Raw genomic sequence first — 13,672 nt, 5'->3', positions numbered from 1 at the left:
CTCTATATGGCTTGCCACCGTGCAAAAATTTGTTTTGATGCAATGTTTTGAACATCTTTTTGTAAAACATGTTTTGCAGATTTGCAATCGACTCAGATTAAAAAATTTTGATTTAATAAATCATCTTGAAATTTGCTAATGCATAATACAATAGATAATATCTCTTTCTTAATAGTACTATAATTACTTTGTGTAGGATTCCATACTCCTGAATGGAAACGAACAATTTGTTCGGAAGATCCGGAAGAAGTTTGCTACTTGAGGATACCTCCATAACCGATATCAGATGCATCAGTTTCAACTATTTTGAATAAGTTGGGAGTTGGAATGCCAAGACAGGGCAATGTCTTAACATGTGATTTGATCTGTTTAACAATAGAAGTATGAATGGTAGACCAAGCTGGAGGATTATCTTTGAGACGATCAAACAATGGTTTACACTGCTGACGAAGATGAGGATAAAATTCAGATACATAATTTAGTGATCCAAGGAATCTTTGAAGTTAAGTTTTATCAGTAATCTGATCTACGAACTTTTTAGCAAATTTAATGACTCTATCAATAGGGTGGATGGTAGACCAATGAATATTGTATCCTAAAACTCTGACATTAGTCTGAAACAGTTTAATCTTAGAAGCAAATACAACTAATCCATTAGACTTGATTATTCTAGCAAACATATGCAAATGTTTCCAATGTTCGTCTATTGACCTTGAGCAAATAAGAACATCATCAATATAAACAATCGAAAAATGGCTATATTGATTAAAAATCTCATTCATAATATTTTGAAATTCACTTGGTACATTCTTAAGGCCGAAAGGCATTACATTCCATTCATAATGTCCAAATGGAGTTACAAAAGCCGTTTTATATTTATCAGATTCATATATTTGAATTTGCCAAAAACCTAATTTCATATCAAATTTTGAAGAAATGACTGCTTGAGAAAGCCTTTTGATCAAATCTCTTTTGTTGGGAATTGGATACCTAATCCATTCCAAAACTTCATTCAAAGGTTTATAGTTAATAACTAATCTGGGAGTCCCTCTTTTTAATTCTGCGTTTTTCTGAACATAAAATGCAAGGCATGACCATGGTGATTTACTTTTTCTAATGATTCTTTTATTAAGAAGTTCTTGGATTTCTGTTTTGCAGAATTTCATGACTTCTTGACTCATCTGGATAGGTCTGGCTTTGGTTAGGATTTTTTATTCATTAAACTCCTTTATGTAAGGAAGTTTAACAATGTGTTGTTTACAGTGCCAAAAGTCATTGGGAATGTCAGAACAGACTTCATTAATAAGTTTCTTTTGAACATTATTAATAGTTTCTAACAAAGATTTATTTGTTAGCTGTTATTCAATTCGTTTGTGATTAACTTCTTCTTTTAAGAAATTAATGTGTTGTGATTTATTAGTGATTATACTAATGGTTTTTGAAACATTATTTTTCTGTAAGTGTCTTAGTTTTCTGAGATCTGTTTCCAAGCAGAACTCAAATATGACTTTTTGTCCTAAGACTTTGGTGGTAATCCAATTATGATGAACCTTAAAAGGATATATAAGTGCTATAAAAGGGAGTCATAATATAACTGGATCTGAAATGTTTTTAATTAAAACAAATGGGGTTTTAAAACAAATATTTTTTTGACACACATATACTTTAGGTATTTCATATTTTAATTGCATTGGTGACTGGTTAGCAGCATTAAGTATTTCTGTAGACTTATGAAAATACTTAGTAGGAATTAACCATTCTTGAATACAATTCAAGTCTGTACCGGAATCAATCAAAGCAATTGTTTCTAAATGAAAATTTTCAATTATTATTTTAATTTTAGAGTACCATTTCTGGATTCTTATCTTGTCTAAAAGACTTAAGACTAAATTTTCTGTAGATTTTTCTTCAGACTAGGAGCCTGAATCAGAACTAGAGGAAGAACTGTTAGGTTCTTCTTCGTGAGAGTTTGTTAACATATATGTTTGAACTCTACTGAGTTGTGTTCGGACTTCTAGGTTTTCGGACATCATAAATCTAATTTTGTCTTTAATTTTATTAACTTCTTTTTGGAGATCTTTAACTGTGATTTTTTTCTTAGACTTATTAAACATTTCCAAGGTTGTGCTAAGAGAGATTTTTGGAATTTGTTGGGATTGGTTAATGCCTGGTTCTTCTGAAGAAACCAATTTCTTTAGTTTCTGGAGGTAAAAGGATTTTAATTCTGGGTCATCGACCTTACTAATTAATTCAATAAGAAGATTTTCTTGTTCTTCTTGTTTATTGAGTACTGAGATTTTGTTATTACAACAAGTATCGGTACAACCTACTTTAATGTTGAGTGATGAAAGACTACTGGAGGAATGGGTGTCGAAAGAGGATAATTCCAAATCATCTTCTGATTGACTATGGTATGTGTCTTTAAGTTCTAAAACTTGGATTAACTGAAGTTTCTCTTCCTCAGAGATCTTCAATTGGTTGATAGTTTTCTTGACATGACATTTGTTGGCGTAATGACCATATTTGCCACATTTGTAGCATTTACCCTTTTGTTCTTTAGGGAAACATTTCCATGAAGGTTTTCTCTGAGACTTATTAGTCTTGGGTTTTTCATAAAACTTATTGGTTTCAAAGTTTTTATTTTTAGATTTGTATTTATTATATTTGGAGTATTATCTACCTGATTATCTATTGGGATACTTGTGATTTTTTCTTTTTGTTAAAAGGAGCAATAGGAGGTAGTCCATATTGTTCACAGAACGTTCCTAATTTATACTTAGCAATGAATTTATCTTTGTTAACTTGTTTTGAAATTTTCATATCGATACACATTTTCAAGCATTCCTTCTGGATAATATTAATTATATTTCCATAAGTAAAGGTATGATATGGTATGACACCTTCTTCATTTACTAAAACGTTTCTTGTTTTATGAGCAAAAATGTTCGGTAATCCATTTATAAAATTTTCTTTCCAGAATGGTTGATTACTATATTCTCAGAGCATGACTCTAGACATGAATACATATTTGTACCATCTAAAGTCACTTAGTGTAGGACATCTTAAATTACTGAGTTGATCATGGATCCTAGTGGTGATATTACTAGGTGTTCTTATGAAGTGTTCTATGATTGTGAAAAGTAATTGGGTTGAAGAAAATTAACGAATTCTTTGTTATATAAGAAACAATAAAATTTATTCTTAATAATTAAATAAGCAAATGATTTCAGATTGAAATGAATTTTTGCAAGGATGATCTATGAATCGAGACTTATAAAATAGACGGTTCGAATCGTTGAAGTTCTATGTGAAGTGGGTCCTACACCTAATCCCCATTTTTTGAAAAAAAAAATGAGAATCCCTTTGCATAAAAAGCATGTTATATTTATATATTAATAAATATATAATTCAACTTAGGAATTTGCACATGTTTATATATTAATATATATAAATTATAATATATAAATAAATATATATAATTTAAACTTTATTAGTATAAATTATATATTAATTAATAATAATGGGGTAAAGTGTAAATTTAGTCCTGAAGTATCACCTTAGTGAAAATTAGGTCACTGAATTATTTTTTTGGTAAAATATGTCCCTAAATTTATTAAAAATTGCTAATTTCATTCATACTATTATATTCAAAGTTATTTTATCCAATTTTTAGTCAACTTAAGTCACTTGACACACTTTAGAGTATAATACCGTTATTTTCTCGCTTATAAACCATTAACATTTCATTGAGGTTGCGAATCTAATGTCTAATTTACCCTCCAAAATTAACTTACACTATTTTTTACTTGAAACTACCAATTTACCCGCCAAAATTAATTCCATACATTATTTCTTGATGAAAAACTACTAATCTACCTTTCAATGTGTATCACATGCAAGTAATGTGATTTAAATTGACGGAAAATTGAATATATGAGCTTTGAATATAATTCAGGAACTAAATTGACAGTTCACCATTAATAATATAGAAAGCCTTTATTCAAGTAAGCTTTCTTAGGAAGATAGACGTTTTGGTTCATCTCTCATTCCAGCGCGGTTCATATTTGCGCACATAACACATATAAAATAATAAATATAGAAGTTAACAGTAGGGATTAAGCTCACGTAGGGATTTAATCTTACAAAAGGGGATTAAATCCTATTGCTATTAAAGTAGATTTTTTTTTATTTTTTTTTAACAAATGATATTATCTACATTAAATGAGAGTGATAGTTTAGCCTCACACTATGTTATTAATAATATAGTTCAAATTTATCTTTGATGAGAATTGAACTTAAGATCTCTCACTTACAAGTGAAGAGGAATACAAGTAAATTATAGTACTAAGTGACTATAGTAGTTTTTTAGTAGTTTGAAATTACCAAATTAACTATTTCTTAACTGGTTACAGTTTATACGTAATTACACATGAACCGATTCGTTATCTTAACATGTGCTTATAAGTTACCCAATAATGATCTGATTTGTTAACGTGTCTATTTGAAATCTATTAATTTAGTATCATTTTTGTGTCAAAATAACGAATCAAATAAAAAATTATCAGGTTTAATCAATTGGATGTTCGTTTAGTACACACACTAGTCGTTGATTCACGTGTGATATTCCCTTGAAGGTGGTTAAAATAGTAAATTTGTTAAAACATTTTTTAGTTTGATGTGATTTGTCGGTTAATGGACGCTTTATAGGGGTCTTGTACATGTACGATGGTTCTAGATGACTTTATTAGTCAATGTGAAAGACTAATTAACAAGAAAAAAGTTGTCTAATTATTTTATGACTTTATTAATAACTTTATATGGAATGTGGTTTGCCATCATACGTCATATTATATGTGAACCAAACTGGTTTGATCATTGACGAGTTACATTTTTTTATCAATGACCTACGAGTCGTCAGACCGTGTGGTCTTGATCTTGATCGTGGAATTTAATTTGTGGTCATGTTTGTGTTCGTGTTTTCCTTGTCCTGTTTGGACAGCTAATGTAGAAGACTTTTATACAAATTTGAAACGAGAGGATGCCAAAGTAGCGTTAGCTAAAACCATATGTGCAAGTATGTGAAAAACTTAAAACACATATAAAAAACAAAAAGAGAAATAAATAAAATCAAATACTAGCAGAGAATCTAACATCTCAATGATATTTTCTTCGGAAAGAAAAAGACAAGTTGGCTAATTCACTACAAGAAAAGAAAAGGATAAACTACATGATTGGTTTTGTTTATTAGTATGGTAGTTTTCCATCTTTTACATTTTTGTTTCACTGAAAGCTGAATTTACAAACAAATGGCAAGTGACGATTACTTGTACATGCTTATCACGATGAGCATTAAGCCATAATTAATCCTACCTTTATATATGCTTGAATCATGTTCCCACAATGTGTTGACAAGTTGTGACCCCGCAAAAGGGCAAGGGCCTACAGACCCTTCTAATCTTACAAATTTCTAACAAAAAAATTTCCATGAACGAGTGTCAAAAAAATCTTTCAAGTATTCATTATTAGGTATTGTAATTATCACAATGTCATATGAGAGTTTAGAGTTTAAAATTTACAGTACTTATTCATTTACGGATTACGTTATAACGTGTATATTTATTATTTATTTCGTATTAAAAAATCTTGAAATATATATCAATTTCACTGCACTAAAAACTTTGTCGACTTTAATTAAGTACTCTTCATCAACCAAGAAGTAATTAAATTGATAGCTACAGCAGTCTGTTGGTCGGTAATTGTGATCATGCTTACCTACTTTCTCTTCATTAGTTAATTTAGTTGCATCTTTCCTGAAGAAGAATGCATGCATTCAACTTCAATAGTTTTATCTTAAGTTTAGGGAACTTTTACCTTTTTTAAGACTTCGATTACAATTTTATGTGTCATTTAAAAAAAACAATTTGCATTTGGTATTTATCCGTTGCCCAGAAGCAGTGATTTAAGTATCGATATTATCGGCGATATTTCGTCGATATTATATCGCCGATATTATCATTTTTTTTAGAGGACGATATTTTCATACTTATCCACTTAATTATCGTCAATATATTGATATTATCGGAGACGATATTTTTAGCATTTCAATGCATTATTTGGGCAATATATCGCGAGATGAAACCTAAAAATACTTGAAAAATGCTGAAAAGTCTCAATCTTGAGAATAGAGGGATTCGAACCCCTCCCTTTGTCAACCATGCACCTGGCCTTTATCCAACTCGCTACAGATGTGTTTGTGATTATATATTCAGCCTGTAATGTTTATATGATCGTTAAGATGTCTGCAAGGCTTGCAAACTAATATTTATTATCTAAGATAAATTTCTATATTTAAAAAAACACCAAAGGGATTCGAACCTGACACACCCCGTCCCGAAGGAGGGCATGCTGGCCGTCACGTGAGAGTGACGTAACCATTTACACAGTTCGGAAGCTTTAAAAATACAATTATTAAGATGAAACACCCGAGGGTGAGTCCTACTTTTGTGAATTCTGTCAGAACACCGTTGGATTCCTCGTGGCCACCAAAACTCTGCTATCTAGAACCTGGAGGGGCACAAAACAAAATTGAGTGGGTCAGTAAAACAAAGTTTTTCGAAAACATTTCATTTAAAACATTTCTAACCCCTCGCCGTAAAACCTGTATACTTTCCCAAAAAAAAAAGTATATAAACATATATATATCATCAAAAGCTCAAATCACAATCCTTCAACGCTTTTCAGAAAGAATATGCCATGCCATGCCATATACCAAAATTTAATATGAATGCATCAATATAAATCAGGTGAAATAATAAATCAACCGGAGACCCTATAGTGGTCCTATACGGCTGATTCTATAGCTCAATATCCCATCCAGCCGGAGTCACCAACTGTGACCTGTACGGCCCTGCCGGAGTCACCAACTGCGACCTGTACGGCACTACACTGCACATAAGTCGGAACTACCTATAGTAGTCTGTACGACTAAGATGGTGAAATAATACGCTTTAGTGCTTCTCTCATCAATCATCTGTGCACATAATCTCAAGTCACTTACCAGTCAGAACTCCTCTAATGGTCTGTACGACTGGCATGTGGGAACCACCTCTAGTGGTCTGTACAACTAGCATCTACTTGGATCCAAGGTGAGCGTGTGATGCAGGGTGAATAACATAAGCACTAACAACGGGGGTGCAGGTTGTGAGCTCTCAACATAATTCACATCATCAATAAATCACATGAACAACATAAACCTCACCTGATACTCACTTATGCGTCCACAGCACCATTTCACATATATGCATCATATACCAAATCATATAATTCATAATATGCATGCATGGCATTTTAAAACGTACTTTCATTTAAACTCAATTTCTGGGAAAAATATCAATAATATATAGGTATAAACAGAAATACTGCCCACTCACCTGGAGTTCGCCCAACAACTCCCTAGCACCACACATCAATGCGTCATGACGATCGGTGCCTAGAACAATAATCAAATCCAACCTTAGAAATCATATTGATAGAATATATAACTTATATAAAACACGTCACTACATAGTTCGATCCGGAAGATCTGCAACTCAGATTTCAAATCCATAACTTCCAGAGGTCCAAAATATACCTCTAGGACAACATCCTAAAATTTCATTACCATCCAACGGTCGGATCTCCGTCAATTTCCATAACCAAGTGACGGTTAACATTCTATTTTATGAACTTACAACTCCAATTCTGAAAGATATGTAAATCGGATTCCCGATCCGTAAGTTCCTATAATCCTCAAATATTACGTATTACAACGTATCAAAGTTTGGTGACGATCCGATGGTTGGATCATCGATTCACCTTTTGGGCCTAACCACGAAACGTAACGAACTTAGGTTCAATTACTCAATTTACGTCCATCAACTATCAAAACTGAACCTAGAACCTTAAACACATGCTAAGAATGACATTGGTGGGCCATTAGCCACGCGCCGCCGCACGGGCCGCCGCGGGTGGCGGTCGGCCGCCCCGGCTCGCCGGAAAATCCAACTATTTCCAAAAATTCTCAAAAAATACAGAATTGAAGATCTCAATGAGTAGAGTAAACTTTATACCTGAGGCCAAGGCCAATTTGGCCTGGAAGAGCTCCAATTTCACCAAAATCCGTGCGGAACCCTAGAAATGGGTGTTTTCAATTCGACCTCCAAAACCACTCCGATGCTCCAACTAATGCTTGGGCTTTGTTCCAGGTCCTAAGGGAATGCTAATGGTGTTAGTAATTGAAAGAAATTGCTTCGAAATTGGGCGAATTTTGAACAAGAAAGTCGCGGCACCCGTGTGGGTGTTCTTCGCAAAATCACCACGAAATTTCATGATTTTTGGGGTGAAACATGAAGAGGGAAGGCCTAGGTGTTGATTGGAAGTGGTACCTTGATCCAATTTGTGAGAATTCCGGTGAAAATCGTCGGAATTTGGGTGTGGGTGTCGCCGGTCGAAACGGGTCGCGGGTGAAGACCCATTTTTCTTCCTTCTCTCCTCCGCTTCTCGCCCTCTCTCTTTTCCTCCTTTCTCTGTTCCGATTGGCCATCCTCTCCTTCTCTCTTCTCCTGATTCATCCCCTCATTCTTCTTTCAGATTGGGCAGTTTTGCCCAATCCCATTTTTTTTTCCTTTGTTCTTTCCTCTCGACTGCCCAATCCTCAATCTTCTTCTTTCTTCACACGCACACACACACACAAAACCTTCCTTCACTTTTTATTTATTTATTTTTTTTCCTTTACATCCGAGCCATCCATTTAATTCTTCATTAAATCTGGGCCATCCAAATTTTAATAATAAAATTTATAAAATGCTCAAACTTCAAACTTTAAAATCTTTTTTGTTATAACTCCAAATAACGAACCGTCAGCGCCCACACGTCTGTAGCGACGAGTACAACAAGGATATGTCAAGAAAACAAATCTTAGATGGCACGACACAACGATTAACCTCGAATAATGTGCGTGCCTCAAAGGGCATTTTTGTAAAATCCTTTATTAAAACTTTAAAACTCTTAAAATCAGGGACGGGTTGTCACAATCTACCCACCTTAAAAAATTTTGTCCTCAAAATTTACACAATCTTTACAATCCATCAATATCCGTAAAACAACTTGAAACACTTCCCTCTCATTCGATCTTTTGTCTCCCAAGTAGTTTCTTCTGCTGAATGATTCCTCCATAAAACTTTTACCAAGTACACTGTTTAATTTCTCAGGACTTCCTCTTTCTATTCCAAAATAATCAGGGGTTCCTCATTATAAGTCAAATCCGGATTAATCTTTGACGGCTGAACCGGAATCATACACGACGAATCTGCTACTTTGTAACGAAGCATCAAAACATGAACTACACTATACACCTTATCCAATCCCGAGGGTACTTAAACTTGAAAGTATTTAACCGATTCCTTCAATAGTCAAAGACGGCCCGATGTACTTAGGATTTAACTTGTCTTCCATTTTGACCCGAACCGCACCTTTCCAAGGTGGTAATTTCAAAAACATCCAATCTCCTGCATTACACGTCCGGTCAGTGGCATGTTTGTCTGCTAAGCTCTTCAGCTGATCTTGGTTCACCTCCAGGTTAGACTTAATTACTTGAATATTCCGAATAGTCTCCTCCACTAACTCAGGGCCTTGAATACCATCCGTCCACAATTCTACCAATTTCGAAACACAAGACACAGCTTTCCACGACCTTATGGCGTTACTCTAGGAAACAAACTGAAAGGACCAACATACCCAAGAAGTTCAACAGATCCGTAAGCCCAAATCTCTTTTCCATAAGACAGATAAATAACTGTTGCACTTCTGGAAAGGTTACTGCTCTTTCATTGAAGAATACTGCGCTGATTCAGTAAGCCAATCAATTATCACCTCAATTTCATCATAACCATCTCGTGAACGAGGAAACTTGCACACATAATCTATATTAATATTTTCTCATTTCCGTTGTGGAACGGGAAGTAACTACATCAATCCAAAAGACTTCTTTCTTTCCGTTGTAACCTGCCGACAGATGTTACATCTATTTATATATACAAACATTTCTCTTTTCATACCTGACCAATAGTAAAATGATCGAATGGTATAATACATCTTAGTACCTCCAGGATGCATTGTATAAGTTGAACAGTACGCAAATTCCAAAATTGCTTCCTTTAATTCCATAACATTAGGTATAAACACCTTGTTCTCTTGCATAAGCTTGCCGTCTGATTCTCTAACTCTGAGGTCTTTCTTTTTCCCGTTATTCCTTGCTTTAAATAAATTCTTGAATTTCTTCGTCAAACGCTTGAGTCTCAAGTACAACCTACCATATAGGCCTAACTTGAAAATTAGCAAGTACGTTTTCTTTTCGATCTTCCATTCCCAACTTTACTCCAGTAGATCTCAAATCCACAAGAAGATGAACATGGCAATCGTACCAAGCATTAATTCTCGCTGGGGTCTTCCTACTAAAAGCATTGGCCACAACATTTGCACGATCACCCTGGTCGTGCAATCATAATCACTAAGCAACACAATCCACCTTCGTTGCCTAAGATTAAGATACCTCTGAATAAACAGATATTGAATACTCTTTTGATTCGTAAAAAAAATCTTGCACTTTTCTTCCCATAAAGACAATGTCTCCAAATCTTCAAAGCAAAGATGATAGTTGCTAATTCTAAATCATGAGTAGGGTAATTCATTTCATGAGGTTTCAATTGTCGTGAAGTGTAGCAATCACTCTATCATGTTGCATCAACACACATCCTAACCCATTCAAGGATGCATCACTGTAGACCTCATAATTACCTTTATCATCTGGGAGTGCTAAAATAGGTGTATGAGTGAGATGATGCTTTAGTTGCTGAAACTTTGTTCACAATTTTCATCCACTCAAACCTAACCTCTTTTCTAGTCGATCCTGTCAATGGCAAAGCAATGACTGAAAAATCCTTTACAAATGTCTATAGTAGTCTGCTAGACCAAGAAAACTCAGTACCTCAGTGACGGTTCGAGGTTGTTCCCAATTCTCCCCAGTTGTCACTTATTGAGGATCTACTTGAATACCTTGTGTAGATATCACATGTCCCAAAAATGCCACTTGATTCGTCCAAAATTGACATTTGCTAAACTTAGCATACAACCGATGTTCCCTCAAATATTTTAACACCAACTCAAAATGACTAGTATGCTTTACTTTCACTTAAGAGTATACCAGACCTCAACTCTTTCCTTGAAATCACATAGGCACCTCTAAGCTGATCAAACAATCATCAATGTACATGGATATCGGTTCTTACTCGTTACCTGATTCAATTACCTAATATCCATACATATTGTTAAGGTCCCGTCTTTCTTCCTTATAAACAAAGCTGGGGTTTTCCAAAGTAATGTACTAGGTTGACTGAAACCTGTATCAACCAATTCCTGTGACTGAATTTTCAATTCCTTTAACTCTGTAGGAACCAATCTATAGCATAAAGTTTGTACTTGGAGACAATTCAATAGTGAACACCACATCTCTGTCTGGTGGCAATCCAAGGAAAATGTCGACCATTTGTACGTCATCCACAATACTAGGAGTACGATCCTGCAACACCACATGAGCTAGGTAGCCTTGGCAACCTTTTGATAACAATCTCTTTGCTCTCACAACAGAAATAATGGCATGCCTCACTCCACTTTGCTCAATCACAAAAGTAACCTCTGATAATCCAAGACAATGGAAAGTAACTGATTTCTTGTAGCAATCCATATTGGCACGATTATAATGCAACCAATCTGTGCTTAAAATCACATCGAAATCCACAATGTCTAACAGGATACGATTCGCTGGCATAACTACTTCTTCCACCATCATTGGACACCCTGAATAGTCATAACCGACATAGAATGACCTACATGTTTACTTGCTTAACGAATCCAACAAATAAGTTATGGGTATTGCGGTCTGCAACCCGCAATAACGATAACTCATTGTCGTCTCGATAAGTAAACAACAATTCTTAAGGGTGCAATATTATCATTTTACTCCTCACAGGGAAAGACATATATATGCCTCGATCGTGCTCATTCACTACTTCCTTTGGCAACATCGTCAATAATAAGAATTATATCAGCTGGAGTCAGCCAGAATGACCTGTACAGTTGAGTCTACTGCTCGACCATCCATGTTAGCACATAAGTCGGAGTCATCTATAGTGACTTGTACGACTTACTCATCAATTTTCCAAGTAATATGTCAAGGAAGACTGCTGGGTAACAACTGATCCTAGGGACAATTCATACCTCTATGTCTCATCTAACCACATAACACATTCACAACTTCCCACACTCTCCAAAGTGCCTAATATTGTACCTATGGTACAAAGATACATTTCCTCTACCAGAGTCACCTTGTCTCTGAGATCTGGGATCATTAGTAGATCTATCACTTCGCCTCTGACCAGTGGCACTAAAACCTTAGCTGGGAAAATTAGCTCTAGTTTCACTTTTTTTTGAAGCTCTGAGTCTTCCAAGGTCTTTGATATGATGGATCTTTAACTTTATCGTCTTTCTTCTGATTCTCATTCTTTTCTTATTTCTCTTTACTCTCGCTGATCATGTTCTCAGAGTCCTCAATGCTCAACAACATCTCGTAAACTCCTGGTAAAAAGTACAATGAATAGTGGTCGCCAAAGAACGTCATTTCTTCTTATTATCTAGCCAAAACGACAGAACACCTCGACCGGATTAGCAACAACATCCGAATGGAAACAAGGCAAGTCTGTAAACTCTCTATAATAATATGCTGGAGGAATGAACTTTTCCTTAAACAATTCTTTAAACGACTTCCAAACAGTTGTTCTTCCGATAACATCGGATACCATTTCTATCTCCATCAGAATGTAGATTCAACACTCAGAAACTAGGTAGTCATCTCGACCCACCTGTCGGGAGGAAGATTCCCTTGACTTTGCATAATCCGAAACGTCATTTCCCAAATGATTAAGCCATCGATCTGCTCCCTTAGGTTCTTCATCTCCCTAAAGTGATTCAAATTTAACTTATAACCAGTCTCAAAAGGTTCCTTTAGATAATAGACTGAATCACAATGGCAATAGTTTCCCCCCAAACTACTATATCAGGGAAATTAGGCTCATCTGAACTACGTGGCTCGCTACGAGGCGGTATAGTTCTGACAGAAGACACTAGGAAATTCTCAAGATGTCCAGAATTGCAACCTAGGCTCTGATACCAACTGACACACCCCGTCCCGAAGGAGGGCATGCTGGCCATTACATGAGAGTGACGTAACCATTTAAACAGTTCGGAAGCTTTAAAAATACAATTATTAAGATGAAACACCCGATGATGGGTCCTACTTTTGTGAATTCTGTCAGAACACCGTTGGATTCCTCGTGGCCACCAAAGCTCTGCTATCTAGAACCTGGAGGGGCGCAAAACAAAATTGAGTGGGTCAGTAAAACAAAGTTTTTCGAAAACATTTCATTTAAAACATTTCTAACCCTTCACCGTAAAACCTGTATACTTTCCCAGGAAAAAAAAAGTATATAAACATATATATATCATCAAAAGCTCAAATCACAATCCTTCAACGCTTTTCAGAAAGAATATGCCATGCCATGCCATATGCCAAAATATAATA

Source organism: Malus sylvestris, chromosome 16 (assembly GCF_916048215.2).
Source record: "Malus sylvestris chromosome 16, drMalSylv7.2, whole genome shotgun sequence".
Taxonomy (NCBI): Eukaryota; Viridiplantae; Streptophyta; class Magnoliopsida; order Rosales; family Rosaceae; genus Malus; species Malus sylvestris.
Note: the sequence above shows the minus strand (reverse complement) of the source record.